This window comes from Enhydra lutris, unplaced genomic scaffold (assembly GCF_002288905.1).
Source record: "Enhydra lutris kenyoni isolate GAN:26980312 unplaced genomic scaffold, ASM228890v2 scaffoldscaffold12, whole genome shotgun sequence".
Lineage (NCBI taxonomy): Eukaryota > Metazoa > Chordata > Mammalia > Carnivora > Mustelidae > Enhydra > Enhydra lutris.
Window position 1 is genome coordinate 76,538,735 of NW_019154096.1, and position 14,729 is coordinate 76,553,463.

The 14,729-nt window shown below is 55.2% G+C and overlaps 1 protein-coding gene across 2 annotated transcripts in view; it reads left to right on the top strand.

Annotated features, from left to right (window-relative positions):
• The first annotated feature begins 1,218 nt into the window (after positions 1–1,218).
• The window catches only part of LOC111144775 (protein tyrosine phosphatase, receptor type E), a 152,087-nt gene continuing 138,576 nt past the window's right edge, over positions 1,219–14,729 (top strand). For both annotated transcript variants that reach the window (XM_022499223.1, XM_022499224.1), the window contains exon 1: positions 1,219–1,276. The gene's annotated coding sequence lies outside the window, so the exon portion shown is untranslated. The remainder of the gene's footprint in view (positions 1,277–14,729) is intronic.

Consider the following 14,729-nt stretch of genomic DNA (forward strand, 5'->3'; position numbering starts at 1 on the left):
CTGCATATGGCTGGTGTATGAAGCCCGGAAGTGAGATGGGGTCCCCCAGAGACAGTGTGGGCAGCGCAGGGAAGGAAAGATGAGTTCAAGATCTCCACTGGTTTCACGGGTCTTTACCGCCTGTGGAAGGGCAGTTGCGCTCAGGTTGACTGTGGACAGTCTCAGCCAGTAGATGCCCGTCACTCCCCAGTCTTTTGGGGTCTGCAGCTCTGCCTGGAGCAGACCCTACGGCCCTAGGAGCTGCTTGCTCCGGATGCCAGGCGGGCTACCTTGACCTTACCTTCCCACCTGCATTCACGAACTCAGATGAGTGAGGTCCCCACAGCAGGGAAACCGGATCCCTGGGGGAGGCCAGGTCTGGGACCAGCCCAGAGGGCAGGCGCAGCACACAGGTTCAGAACCAAAGGGGTGAACATGCATCGTATCTGCTCTTCTGACAGAACCTTCTTTACCCTGACGCCTCCCTACACAGCTTCCAGGAGGTCACCTGGAAAGCAGTCCTGGGAGAGCAGCAGGTTCAGACCCTTCCTAGGAGTCGCTCTTCCTCCCATGTGTAGATGCGTTTAGCCTTTGCCGCCTTCAGGGCAACTGAGCACTTCAACACCCGCGGGGTCACCTCCATCCCCTCTTTACGGAGGAGGGCACCGGCTCAGGAGGGTTCACGGCTCTCTGTACATCTTGGAGCCAGAAGTGGTGCAGGGCGCCCCACGCTCCCCTGAACCGACTGCAGGAGCCAAGGCTCGTCCCCAGCCAGGCCACTTCCTGGTGCCCAGGGCCAAGGCGGGAGTAGGAAGGGCCTTTCCCGCCTGTAAGAGTGCGTGTCGCACCTGCCCCCCTCGGCTGGCGCCCGCGTCGGGACAGTGGGGGCCCGGCCAGGGCCTCCCCAGAAGGGGCACCGGCCTGGGAAAACGGACGTGCAGGGCGGCGGGGGGCTTCCCAGTGGGGCCGGCGCCGGGGTGCGCTCCCCGCGCCGGACACCAGGCGTCGCCCCCGCTCCTCGCTGCGCCGGCCCCCGCCCCCGCCGCGGAGCGGGAGCCGGAGCCCGAGCGGGAGCGGAGGCGGCGGCGGGACCCGGCCGGACAAATTTCCTGCTCGGCTGCGGGCGGCAGGAGGCGGCGCCAGCGGCGCCCGGACCCCGCGGCCTCCGCGCGTCCCCACCACCGTCCTTCGCGCCGGCGGGGACCGAGGGGCGCCCCGGAGGGCGGCAGGCGGGCGCCCGGGAGATGCGGAGCCGCCGCGGCGGCGCGATCGGCGCGACCGGACCGGCCCCCCCGAGGTGAGCGCGCGTGTGGTTCGGGCGGGGGCCGTGCGCCCCTCGGGTGGCCGTGCGCCCCGGGCGGCCGGAACAGGCCAGGGACGCCGCCTCGGCCGCCGCGGCGGGAGGGAGGGGCCGCGCCGGGTGCGGGCTCCAAGAGCCGGGTCCCTGGCGGCCCCGCGGCGCGCCGGGTGCCAGAGGCTGGGGACCGCGCGACCCTGGCCTCGGCGCCCGGGACCCGCCGCCGGACTTGGCCGCCGGCTCGGCAGCTCCCGCGTCCCCCTCGGGAAACGGCACACAGAGAGCGTGTCTGCGGGTGGCGACGGGCTAGGGGTTGGTGACAGGGACGTAGGTGGAAGCGGGCTGAGAGCGAGAGGGGGTCCCGCAGGGTGTGCTGGAGGGCGACACGATGCAGAAGTGGAGATAGGAGCCTTCTGAGAAAGTGACTCGGAGTTGCGCCAAGTCTGGGAGGGGCGGGGGCCGCAGTTCCGATGCTGCCCCGAGGGTCCCGCGCCCTTGCCCGGGCTGGGAGGGGAGTGTGGAGTCCGGGGGGGGGGGGGGGTCTCAGACATGTTGCCGGGAGGAGCCCCCGGTGGCGAGCGCGCCGCCTGGCCCAGACAGGAGAGCCAAGATCTGCAGTGTCAGTGGTGTGGTTGACCTGTCAGAGCTCCTGGACCAGAGGTCAGCCCGGTGCCACGCCTGCGGGCTCCTGGGGACCAAATGGGGAAGGCTGGGAAACCCATCCGGTAGAGAGGCAGAGCCAAACCCTGCCAGACCCTCCTGGACCTGACCTAAATTCCTTCTTGGCGGGCAAACCTTTCTAGAAAGGTTCTCGTCCGATTGCAGGATTGTACTGATTTGTCTGGAGTCAGGACCACTCTCCACCTGAGTTTCAATGCGGAAAACTCAAGCAAAGAACGAGGCTCTGTGCTTGTGTTTAGATCGAGGTGAATGGTGTCCCGCCAAGGGTGGTGGCGTGTTTCAGAAATCAGCGGGTCTGTGTTCCGTCAGCTCTTGACCCCAGGTGCCCCTTGACATGGAGTGCCTGGAGGTCTGTCTTTGTGTCCCCAGGATGGGTGAAATTCTGTGTCTGTGAAGTAAAGACTCCTTCCCGTTTAAACGGTGAACAGAGGGAGATGTGTACGGGGCGTCTCCCAAACCCATGCACTAAGCCAAAGGAGGGGATGCCATGGGCATGACGTGGTGGGGGGCGTGCGATGGCTAAGGCTGGCTCCTGACGGCCATGGTCATCCAACCTGATATGGGACAGAGCTTTGTGTGCAAATAGCGCTGGGGTGTGTGCTTTCTGAGCCCAGGCTCTGGGCCTTCAGGGAGGAAAAGGCTGCTGCTGACATAGGAACAGGCCCGAGAGATGGGACCACGCTGTCAGTAAGAGGGCACCCGGCTCTTCCCAGACATGGCTCTGCCTCTGACCGTGACCTCAGGGACAGAGGTCTTTTGATACTGATACCTGTGCATCAGTAACCCCTACGAGGGAAAAAACAAAAACAAAAAGACCTCGACTCATGTATGCTGACATGAGCTGGGGGCTGCAGTGGTGCCTGGAGGAGGCCAGGTCACTGCGTGAATCGATGATTTTGATTTGAAAACATACCAAAACCCATCACATTGACCCCCTGCACCAAATCAGTTGGGAGATGTGGATGAGGGAATGACTGTCACCGCGACACTTCTGGGACCCCTGGGAGGTCCAGAGTGAGCATGGGGCGGTGTAGCCTCGTTCCCATGCTGTGCACAGAGGCCACTTCTCACACGTGTGTGCAAATCATCAACCCCTGAGAGGGGCTGTAGCAGCCGTGGGAGGGGGCGTGGGGGCCGAAGGTGCGTGAGGGGCACAGGGAAGGCAGATGCCTAGGAACCCACAGCAGTTGCTGGGTGGTTAGTAATGAAGCCAGAGTGAGTTTCAATTGGTCAAAACCTATGGTTCCTTCACACTACGCCCCACTGATCATCCTGGCTCTGTCTCCACGGCTGTCATCCTGGTCCAAGGTGACCCCTTTTATCAAAACTCCCTCCTTGCAGGTCAGAGGTGAGTTTCCAGTCCAAACCACTCCTCGGTAATTCCCAGACCCAGCTGCCCCCTTGACACTTCTTCTGGAATATCCCCTGCCCCAACTCAACAGTTCCCAAAGTCAAACCCCGACCCCCACCAGCCCAACACTTTCCCACCGTTTCCCCACCTTATCCATCTGACCACACCAGCCTCCCCAGTGCTTTGGAAAGACGGGCTGGATTGGAGTTTCCCCGAGGACAATATTGTACCCTCAGTACCCAGCCGAGCACCCACCAGTAGGCTCTTCGTAACGGTCATTGGGCAGATGAACAAACGGCCAAGTGGAACATTCTAAGAGTTCATCTCTGAAGTGGATGAATTTTACTGGATGTCTGCGTGTTTGGTAGGCCGATGCACACTTCTGCTGGTGTGGATCGGACTGGGTCATGGAGAGATGAGAGAGATCCATCTAGGACTTTGTGGCCAGCTCTTCTGGTGATACTGAGCACGTGCCGAAATGACTGAGCTGGACCAGGCAGACTCCAAATGACCTGTTGGAGGCAGGTTTGGAAGCAGGGAGGGAACGCCATGGAAGCCTCCCCCCATTCCTCTACTAGAGTTACACTTGCAGAGCTTCTGCAATCAAAATAGGAACAGATGTGTCCATTAGGATAAAGACGGGCCTTCTTAATATTTGATTATCGCTAAGGAAAAAACTGTCTGTTTCAAGAGCATCTCCAGTTCTTTTGGCGGGCTCTGTCCTAGTGAACCAATAGCTCACTGCTCCCCGAAGGCACTCCCCCTCCACCCCCTGCTTTCCAGATCCTCAGACATAGGCTGCTCTGAATCTCCTTCCCCTTTTCTTCCATCTTAGAAACTCCTATTCACACCTCACAGCCCACTTCAAATGCCTCAGGCTCCTCAAAGCCTTCCAGACCCCTCGACCTAAGAAAATCTTTCTTCCCTTGAGTTCTGTAGAAACTTAACTCTACCCATCCTAGAGCACGTATCAGGCTCAATTTTGTGTCCGCCTGACTTCTTCAAATAGTTTCTCTCTTCCACCAGCTGGTCAATGCTTTTAGGGTAGAAGGTGTGTCTTTGAGAGTTTGGATTTGAAGTTGAGGTATAGGTTGACATTAATCATGGCTCTGGTGTCACTTTCCCTAAGCTCTCCGAATTTGCTGCCGCAGTGTTCTCTGTAGAATGGGAGTGAGAATCTGTACTGCACGTGGCTATTCTGAGAGTGACAGGTGATCCGTATAAAGTATAAGGCAGATGACTGGCCCTCGGGAAATCATGTCAGGCTAAAACCCTAAAGTTGTGCCCTGCATGCATTAGGAACCAATTTGAACGAATAAATTAACCAAGTCAGAACTCATATTAATAGATAGGTTTTGCTTGTCGTCCAAAGCGCTAGGTCAAATCAATAAGGTGTGACGTGCTAGCTAACTTTATTTTTTACATGATAATTTGAATAATTATGTAAATTATGTAAATTTCGTGTGATGAAGTGTTTTAATCTCATAATGCCACCACTTACTTGCGCTTCAAGACCAAGTCCGTCCTTTAATGCGCACCATCGACTCTTCGGTGTTAGCGTGGTTATGGGGCTGAAATGCAATTTTTTATGCACATTATTACCCTGTGCTCGTGGACTGAATGAAACCAGTCTGTGGAAAAGACAACACAAAAGGGAGCTAAACCAGAGCCCAGAAGCAGGGTGGGCTAGCGTCCAGGTGTAGACCCAGGCTCAGAAGAACGACTTCTAGATGGGAGCGTTCAGCTGCAGGAGCTGAGGACCACCCCCGACACATTCCCAGGCTGTGGAACACCTGGTGGTGGGAAGTGCGGCCCGGAGCCACCTCCGAGCCCCTCGTGGCTCCCGCGCACTGACCAACCTCACCCTCGTCATGGCTGCTGCACGCGTATGTGCTGACGCCGTGGGACTCAGTCCGTGGCTGGGGCCTCCTCCCGAGCCCAGCTCATCCCTTCAGCCACAGCTCTCTCCACTCTGGTCCTGGAGCTACCGAAAGGAACATGTGGCTCGTGGGAACATTGGGCATGCTTACGTTTCGAATACTGACCCTATAGCTACCCAAACTTTATTCTGGAAGGGGAGCTTCACATTCGTTTGTCACCTGTATTTTTCCCCAGAGCAGAGTGCTGGATGAAATACTAGCAGGTGGAGGTTTTGGACCAGCTTCCTCTGAGCTAATAGGGGTTTCGCTGAATGTTGCTAATGCTCGAGCAGACGCAGGTGCACGGTGTTGGGGGTTTCTGCCAGATGGAGGCTGGGAGACCCTAGTTTGGGGATTACCAAGCCAGCTTCCTTTTCTCCTCTTGGTCTGGTTGCTGTTCCCCAAATGTCATTTGTCAAGGTCCGCCCCATCCAGGTGTTTTGCTCGGGGAGTTTTGATGTGGTTCACGGGCTCTTTGAACTTGAACAGCACCCGGCTCAAAGCCAGAAATGTGGGCATTATGCCTTTCTTTCAACTCCACAAATACTTCAAAAGGGCTGATGACGCTTATGAAATAGAAAAAAGTTAACACTGTGTTTCAGGCAAACAGCTTTTCTATTTTTCCCCATGAAATGGGAACCAAATAAATATTTTTAAAAGGATGTCTATTTTAAAAGATCTTTCCAATACAAATCAAGACTTTCTGATTCATATGGCCCATGAGTGTATATTGTATGAGATAATCAAAAGGATGAAAAAAAGTCTTCTTTTGCCCGGAAACAGATATGAACTCCATCAGGAGGTGAGGAAAAGTGTGTGGGGGGCGGGGGGGGGATCCTTGATTATATGCTAAAAGCCTGATGTGTTTCTTTGGGCAGGCATTTTGATGGCAATGATTCTTGGGTGGAGAATGAAGACTTGATAGGAAAACTTGCGGCTAGACCCCAGGCTGGGGTTCTGACACCACTAAATTCGATCCAGCAGGTGGCTCATGCTGGAGTGGGAGCTCAGCATTCAGACGTGCTCCGGAGGCTTCGTGGTCCTCTCCACGGGGGTGGGGGGGGGCCCTATGTGATGCCTGGGACTCCCTGGCATCCAGCACTTGGATGTGACGTGTGGACGGTGGCGGATGGAAGAGACAGACCGGGAGCCGTACCGAGGGCACTGGAGGATGCTTGCAGAGGGCTGTCCCCTTGAGGATTTTATTTTGTCTGAGCACCGGCAACAAATGTAGCCAATGGGATTTTGCTTTTCAGTACCAGGTTCCCAATCCCAGGCTTGGAGCGCAGAGCATCGGGGGGGGGGCTGGGGTCCAACTGAGACTTGTGGAAGGGAGGCTTTGGACGAGTGACTGGCCCTTTCTCAGTGAGATTTCTAACCTCTCTAATGGGTACAGCGACACTCCCCAGACAGGGTTTTCGTGTTGCTGGTTTGAGGTCACGTGTAGGGAACCAGCCTACAGCTCGCCGGTCAGCCCGTGGCCGGCTGCCGTATCTAGAGTCCGGGGACGGCCGGCCTGCAGTCAGGGGACTGGCAGAATCTGGGCTCGTGTTCCTCCTTTGCCACGTTTGCTTTGTCCTCGGGGCAAGTCACTTAATCCCCATTCTATAAACGCAGACATAATTTTTGGTTATTAATGTCCGTAGATCTAGTTGGACATTTCCAGCTGAACATTAGTCACAGATTTTTGTACCGGGGAGCAAATGAGTTCCATTTTTCTCCTCACTCAAGATTTTAGAATGTCTGATCACATGGCCGCTTGATTACAATGTATTATTCAAAGTGACCTTTGTACGAAGCCTTTTTATTTTCTTCCTCACTCCAAAAAGACTTTGGATTTTTCAGGCTGTTTCCCTGTAGTAGGACTTCCGTGGGCCTGTTCCCTGGCTTTCGGCAGACTTGGCCCAGACTCCTTTGCCAACACACTCGAGTGCCCGAGGAAGGTGGGGGCGCAGCCCCTGGCGCAGAGCCCAGGGAAGTGGGAGCTCCTGTTCGGGCAGGTTCCTCATTAAACTGCGGGCACTCTGGTCTTCCTTTCTTCTCCAGTTCAAAAGGCCAGCCTCAAAGGTGGACACCCACTTGCCTGATTTGATGTCATGGCCCTGAGGCCAACCCCCACCTCACCTCCCCTCTCCGCGTCTGCTTGTCTGGATTCTTGTCATGGGATGAAGCTTTTACTCTGTTGTGTAAAATATGGCATAGGTGGAAGTCCCGCCATGGGAGAGACTGTGACTTCGGGGTGGGCTCATGTTAGAGGTCTGGTGCTCACTCACTTCCCGTTTCGGGGCTCGGGGTGAAGGGTTGAAGGAGACAGAGGAGGAGAAGGCAGTGAAAGGCAGGGCTCTTTTTGAGGTAAGATGGGATGGGTCTTTGGCGATCCCATGTTTTCTCCTGGAGATGAAGTAGATCCTTCCTACAGAATACTCTGCTCATTTTCTAGATTCCAGAAACAGGTGCTAGTGAATTAAGCTAAGAGCTCAGTATTTAGCAGAACCATTCCTACAGATGTCCGTATTTCTTCCCAGAGCTTTCCCGTCTATAGCGCACTTCTCCACTGTTGTACAGTTTCTCAGAAGAGAAAGTAAGAGAGGAGAGAGAGACAGCAACAGAGACAAAGAGAGACACACAGAGAGACACAGAGAAAGAGATAAAGACAGATTCAGCAGGAGAGGCACAGAGAGGCTCTCAGATACCGAGGTTTCTTCTTTTGATACTTGTCATCCGCGGCTACCTCCAAAATCCCGGTCAACCCAGAGTGGGAGCTGGCGATCCTAGACTCGTGTGGTCAAGAGTTACAGGCCAGGGCAGTTTCAGAGGGCGAAAGGGTGCCATGCTTGATGGCATCAGCATACAGAGCTAATAATCAGAGCCAAACACGGAGTCTCTGAAGCCGAAGCTTGCCTATAGTAACAGGACAAAATTGGTATGAACGGACAAAGCCAGAAAATTTGAGTCTCTTAATTACATTCAGGGATTTATAGGAACTCTATCTGGGCTAACAAAATGTTGCCTTAGGGCACCTGCTTTAATGACTAGAAACCATGCAAATGCTCTTCCAAAGAGATCAGAGTTTTCCAGCTTCTTAACAGGTCGATTCCCCCCCCCCCCCCCCGCCCCGCCCCGCCCCATGCGATTTGGCTGCCCCATGACGTTTGCGAATCAAACAGAAACTGGCCTTTGCTGCCAAATTAATTCAAGTCATCCTCAACCCTGCGTTGTTACTAGTAAAAGTATTCCTTATAATTAGTGCTTTTTTTTTTTTTTTCAGGATGTGGTTTTTCTGGCTCTGGGAATAGCTTTGGTTTCATAAACAGCTGAATGTTTAAGTACTCGACGTAAAAATCCTTTGAAACAGGAACCCAACCCCGTCCTCAATTTTGGAGTGAGGCTGACTCAGCGGTCCGTCCCCCTAAGCTGGTAGCAGCAGTTACAAAGCCCATCGGTAATTCAATAAATTACTTTTTGCTAATGTTGCGAACATCAGCTAAAGTTCAGCCTTCCATGGGAGATGTTATCCGTCTGCCCATTTAGATTCCGTTGAGCAAAGGCCTGATGTTGGCCCAATGTCACATAAGAATGCAAGAGCCAGACATTTAATGATTTTGTACTGCTTCGTGCCAAGCGAGGCCCGCTCTGTGCGAGCCAACAGTATTCTTTCAAAGGATATTTCTTGGTTTTCACCAAATGTGTGTAGTATTTACAAGAGCCTGTAAGGTCACTTAGAAGGGACAGTTAGAGAGGTTAAACGCGTGATGAGTACCTACAGTGTACGTGCTCTGTGTTTAGTAGCGAAGTTGCAAAACCAAGTCACAATGCCTACCCTATGGTTGTTCCCACGGACACGGGAGGCTTGCAAGAACTCGTCACTTTTATGGTGTGTTAAATGCAATGCTGGTTGCAGAGGTGGGCATGCGGAGGGGATCCAGAGGGGGTTCACCAGGTAGAACAGGCTTGGTTTCCAAGGATATTTTCTTGGCTGCCAACAGGGCTAGAACATTCAAGACAGAGGGGCTCCTAGGCACTTGTCCAGAAGTGAGGAGTGGCATATACTGTATGGGGAGCAGCAGGTGTCTGGGGGCAAATCTGGAGCTGGGGAATGGAGGGGATGAGAGAAGAGGACTGGGAAAGTCTTTGACTTTCCAAACCCTCTTAGGCCATTGAGGAAGGTGGGTCTGCTTGATGCATTAGTAATTCTAACCTGTTGGACATCGTGGTCGCCGTTGAGACTCCGAGGAAGACTGCAGATTCGTTCCATAGGAAAATGCATGTGTGTACACAGGCTTTCTGGTTTGGTTTGGTTTGGTTTTTATGGTGTCAAGAAAGTCTTGCCTGACCAAAGCCCACTGGTTTCCAGCTAAGGAAGATGGCATACATCTGGACCAGACCCAGATTTAAGAGATGATGGCCTCAGATTTTGGGCTGAGTTTGAGGTGCCTTAGGGGAGCAAGATACACTTCTCGAATACAGGCACTTGACTCTACTGGGGGCTCTTCACACTGGCAGGGATGATGTCCGGGCTTCACTGTGTTAACCGTTGTAGTTCTTCTTATTAAAACTTTGGTTACTGTGTACATTCATGGGTACTGGATGGTATTCCCAACATGGTAACATGGAAGAAGTCATTTAATTATGGCGGTTGTCATCGGAAGGGCCAGGAAGTGGACTGAGAGTGAGCTCCATGGGTGGGCCACGTTGGCCTCTGCAGGTCCAAACTCATTTCTAGTCATTGTCTAATATCCTTGCTCGTAAGTAACCGAAAACATCTCTTCTGTACCAGCCTTTCCGTTCCTCAAAACCCAAAGCCGGTTCTCCCTTTTCACCTTACGTGGCATCTCTGAGGTTTGGTGGACAATTGGACATCCCTGTGTAGAGTCTGAATGTGTCACCAGCTGTGACGAGGAGCCTGAGACCTGCCCAGGGTCACATTCTCTGGTGCAGGTACCACGGTCCCGACCCAGACACGCCTCTTTTCCTGTTCTCATTGCCTTGGTGGACCGACCCTTCATCCTCCCTCCTGTGTCTGACACACTGTCTGTGTGTGGTGGGCGCGGGGGATGGGGGATCTCAGGACATGGAGGCCCCGCGTCTGCTTCCAGGAGATGAAAGCCCATCTTAGCTGTCTGTCTGGGTGGAAGGGCGTCTAACCTGGAGCAGGACCCAAAGGTGAGGTGTTCCTGGCTCACTGCTGTGCATCCGTCTCTGTGGTTTCTGCCTGGCAAAGTGCTTCCAAGGGGTATCTTAGGAGGCCGTTGCATGTGTGTCTCCTGTTTGGCATGCTTTGGTTTAGCCAGTGATTTATTATTTGTTGCATGGAAAGGCACGTCCTGAACGGACGGCCAGTGGTCGCGGGAATCGATGACGTCGATTCTGGTGATTCTCCTTTGTAATGGAGTCTGTTGTTTCGTGCGCAGCAGGGATCTATAAACATTTTGAGAAGGTGATGCTTTCCTTCGTGGCTTGGCATCTGGGCAGGTGGCGCAGCCTGAGATCCAGCTGGGGCCGAGGCTGGGGTGCAGGTCTCGGGAGCAGACGGTGTGAATGCCGCATGGCCTGCAGCCGGGCTCCCCCGCCCCCACCCTCTTCTGTCTGTGCAGTTGTGGCACTGGGCAGACAGCATGAGCATCCCTGACCCCTTTGCTGGGACCTAACATCGTTTTAAAAATTCAGACCTGAGAACCACCAAGTCTGGAGACACAAAGCCCAGAGTGGAGCTGGCAGCACCCCCTTCTCCAGGTCCGGGACTCAGTGAGAGGGGTGGGGAGCGGTCATGGCCGTAAATAAAGCAGCAGATGTGACGATACTAGTAGCTGCTGTATTAGCACTTCCTCTGGACGTCCTATTCGTACGTGAACGTGCTGCATGCGCAGCATCACGCAAGGCCAGAGGAGCATTAGGATTGCTCTGGAAAAGAGGAAATGCAGACCCAGAGGGGCGGGGCAGGGTGGGGACTAAATCCATGGAGGAACCCAGTGGTCCCCAAGGTAGAGGAAAGGTGTGGGGGGCACTGGGGGCTGCAGGGAGGTGGACCCCAGCTTCGCTCAGGGAGCACAGTGATGGGAGGACACCCAGCCTGCCTGGGAAAGGTCTCTACCTGAGGAGGGCCCAGACCCCATCTTGGGGCTGGGGGAAGCCATGAAGAGCTCTGAGGAGGGAGGGGCTGTCACACAGGATGGATGGGGATGGGCTGGTAGGGGAGAGTGGGGCTGCGACAGGCTCTCTGGTGCTCTCCTCTGCTGGTCGCGCATCAGAGTCACGGGGGAGGTCCCAGTGTGTGTGTGCAGTGAGGTTGGGGAGTTGTGTGTCTTCCAAAGCACCTCCTGGGAATCCCAACACCAGGGAGAACAGTGGGGCTTTCATAGGGGCCCAGGAATGAGGTCAGGACTTTCCACCATGGCGGTGGGCAGGAGGGAGGCATGGAGGCCTCGCAGGACCGACCAACATGCTGGATGGTGCCGACCGCTCTTGGGACCCAAGTGGAGCCATCGGGAAGGGACCAGCTGAGGGTCTCAATCGAAAGAGGCTCCGTCCTGGCCAGTCTCCTGATGCTCTCTGCTCTCCCATAAGCTTCTGCTCTGGCCCCTTCTGTCCCAGCAGAGAGCTGGCGACGGATTACATACCATGTGGTGTTAGTGACTTCACCAGGGCCGGTTCAAAGCGTTGCTTTCATTTTAATTTAAATATTTTATTTATTTATTTATTTGAGAGAGAGAGAGAGCACGTGCATGTGCAAGTCGTGGGGGTGGGGGAAGGGGGAGAAGCAGACACCCCCCCGCCGTGAGCAGGGAGCCAGAGCTCCATCCTAGGACCCCAGGATCATGACCTGAGCCAAAGGCAGATGCTAAACTGACTGAGCCTCCCAGCGCCCCCAAAAGGTGGCGTTTAGAAGGAGGACAGCTTGGGGCAGACGAGGCCTGAGCCAAAGAAGCAGAGAGCTGAGGCGGGATTTCTGCAATGGTTGCTCCAGGCCGGCTCCTATCCTCAGGGGCGGCCAGCGTGGTCCCTGACACGACGCCCATGCACGCATTCCGTCGCTCAGCAGATACCAGTGGGAGACCTGCTGGGTGTGGGGAACAAAATCCCCAAGTCCCGCTTGGCCTCCTTTCCCTGGGGCCTGGCATTCGTGTCTGTCCAAGCATCTGCCCCTGGGATTCCCCTGGAAGGCTGGTCATGGAGATGGTGTGTGGTGAGTGGGCCGGGGGCACTCATCGTGGGCGGCCCTGAGGCCCTTGGGTCATGGGGGGGGCACCAAGAATGGCTTTGGTGCTGGGACCCCCTCCCTGTCCCCTGCTGTGCAGACCCTGACCAGTGTGTGCTCACTGGGGGTCCTCTTGCCACGGAGGCGTTCACGACCTAGTGGCCGCCCTCAGATCCAGCAGCACAGATGAAACCTGAGTGCGGGGCACTCTGACCAGCCTTTCTCTTAAAGCCAGCCATCGTCGGTCTTGTGGTCAGGGCGCGCTCCTGTGGCTCTGCTCCTGACCTTAGCGTACAAGGAAGACTGAGGACAAGGTGGTAGGGGGCGGCAGCATCACGGAGACGGGGTGACTGGGGCCGTGGTCGGGGCCTGGCCTCTCCCTGGCTCCCCTCCCTCCTTCCCATTCCTCCTCCTCTGTCTGGTTTTCCCCCTTCACAGCCTCACGTCTAGGGCGTCTTCTTCCAGAACCCCAGAGCCTGCCGGGCTCCCACTCCTGCAGATGGGACACTAGAATTGATGGGGTTGCTGCAGAGACCCTAGACGCTGGCTCCCGTGTCTCCGGCCGTGGCTCTGCCAGTGGCTGCGGCCACCGTGGGCCACTGGCAGCTCTCCCCCCACTGCACTCCAGCCCGGGCCCGAGGCCTTGAGAGCCGGTCCCTCACCCATCAGAGCCGCCGGCATGCCATTCTTTCGGAATGAGTAATAGGAAAGCTAGTCCGAGAAATAGCCAGTGTTTTCTCCCTGCTGTTGCCCAGTCTCAAGGAGATAACCCAGTTGCCTCGTCGTGTGACGAGTCCAGGGGACGGGGAATCAGCGTCCCCCACCCCTAGTGCCCAGGGCCAGTGCTGCAGGTCTGTGAGGAACAGCACAATGGGATGATTTGCCCTTTTGCTTCTGATTGAAAATCATTTTGAATCCTTTTGAAGGGCTCTGTAGAGAGTTTCTGTTTGAGAAAAGTTCTCCCAGGACCCCACAGTCTTTCTTCAAGGTGGTGTCCAAGCCACATGCATTTTACTCCTGGGTATCTCCTTTTTAAAATTTTTTTTATTGATCCATTTTCTTTATTTTATCCATTTTTGATGGTTTGCGTATAATACCCAGTGCTCCAAGCGATCCGTGCCGTCCTTAATACCCATCGCGGGGCTCACGCATCCCCCCAGGCCCCTCCCCTCAGTGTGTTTCTCTGGAGTCCACGGTCTCACGTGGTTCGTCTCCCCTGATCTCTGGCAGGAGCTGGACGGATCTGGGGGGGTTGGGATTGACCCTCCGGCAGTTCTGCCTACTTCCAGGCGCTCCTTCCCCGCTGCTTGATTTCTGGTGGGTGGACGCCAAGTGCCTTGAGGTTGCAGAGCAGGTCCCTGGAACTCTGTGTGAACACTGCCTTGTCTGGCCGCAGGGGGATGACTTCTCCGCGGGAGGGCTTCAGCGCATTTTGGGAGGAGGTTTAAACACTGCATCGAGATGCATGAAAATCACATTAAGTGCCAGGCACCAGGCAGAAAGGTCTCTGGGAACCCGGGTGTCGGAAAAAATTGCAGGAAGATGTGAGAACGAACTGTGGAGGGTTTTTATTGAGAAAGAGTTGGTGCCTTAAATGGGGATGAGTTCTAAGGGCACAGACAGGGCTTCTCTTGTCAGAAAGGCCAAGGGATGGTGGGCCACATAGTTTTACGACACAAGGTCACATAGCCGGGGGACAGGTCAGCCGGATTTCGCCATCGGCCCGCAGTCCTTATGTTTCCCTCTGCCCACCTCCCCTCGCTGTACTCGCGGTGTGCTTAATAACCCGAGCCACGAGAACTGCGGGGTTAACCAGGACAGCCTGGGCGAGTGTTCATAGGGTCCCACTGGGTAACAGACCATGGAAGACAAGGCACGAACCCACTTAACCTGGTGCTTTCATCGTTCCTAAAAAACTCTTGGTTAATATATACCTTTTAAATCAAGAAGTTATGGGTCATTGTTGCAACCATAGCCGAGCTTGCTACAGAGGAGCTGTTGTGAAGAATCAACAGCCAGAAAACCCCACCCGACAGCACCGTCTCTGTGTTCCGCAGAGGCCTTCAGAGGGGTCCCTGGGATGCTGGGAAATGCACATTCCCAGGTGTGGAGGAGGCTGTTCCTCTGAACGAGGCTAATGAGGTTTTCCAGCCTCTAGAATGGAGCTGGCCGTCTTGCCCCATCCCACCCGACAAAGCCTTCACACCTGAGGGCCCACTTCCGTGACCGGCAAGCTGAGGTTGGCTGTGGGCAGGGGGCCCCGTTTCTGCCCCCACCCCCTGTGGATCCACCCATAGAACTGTCTGA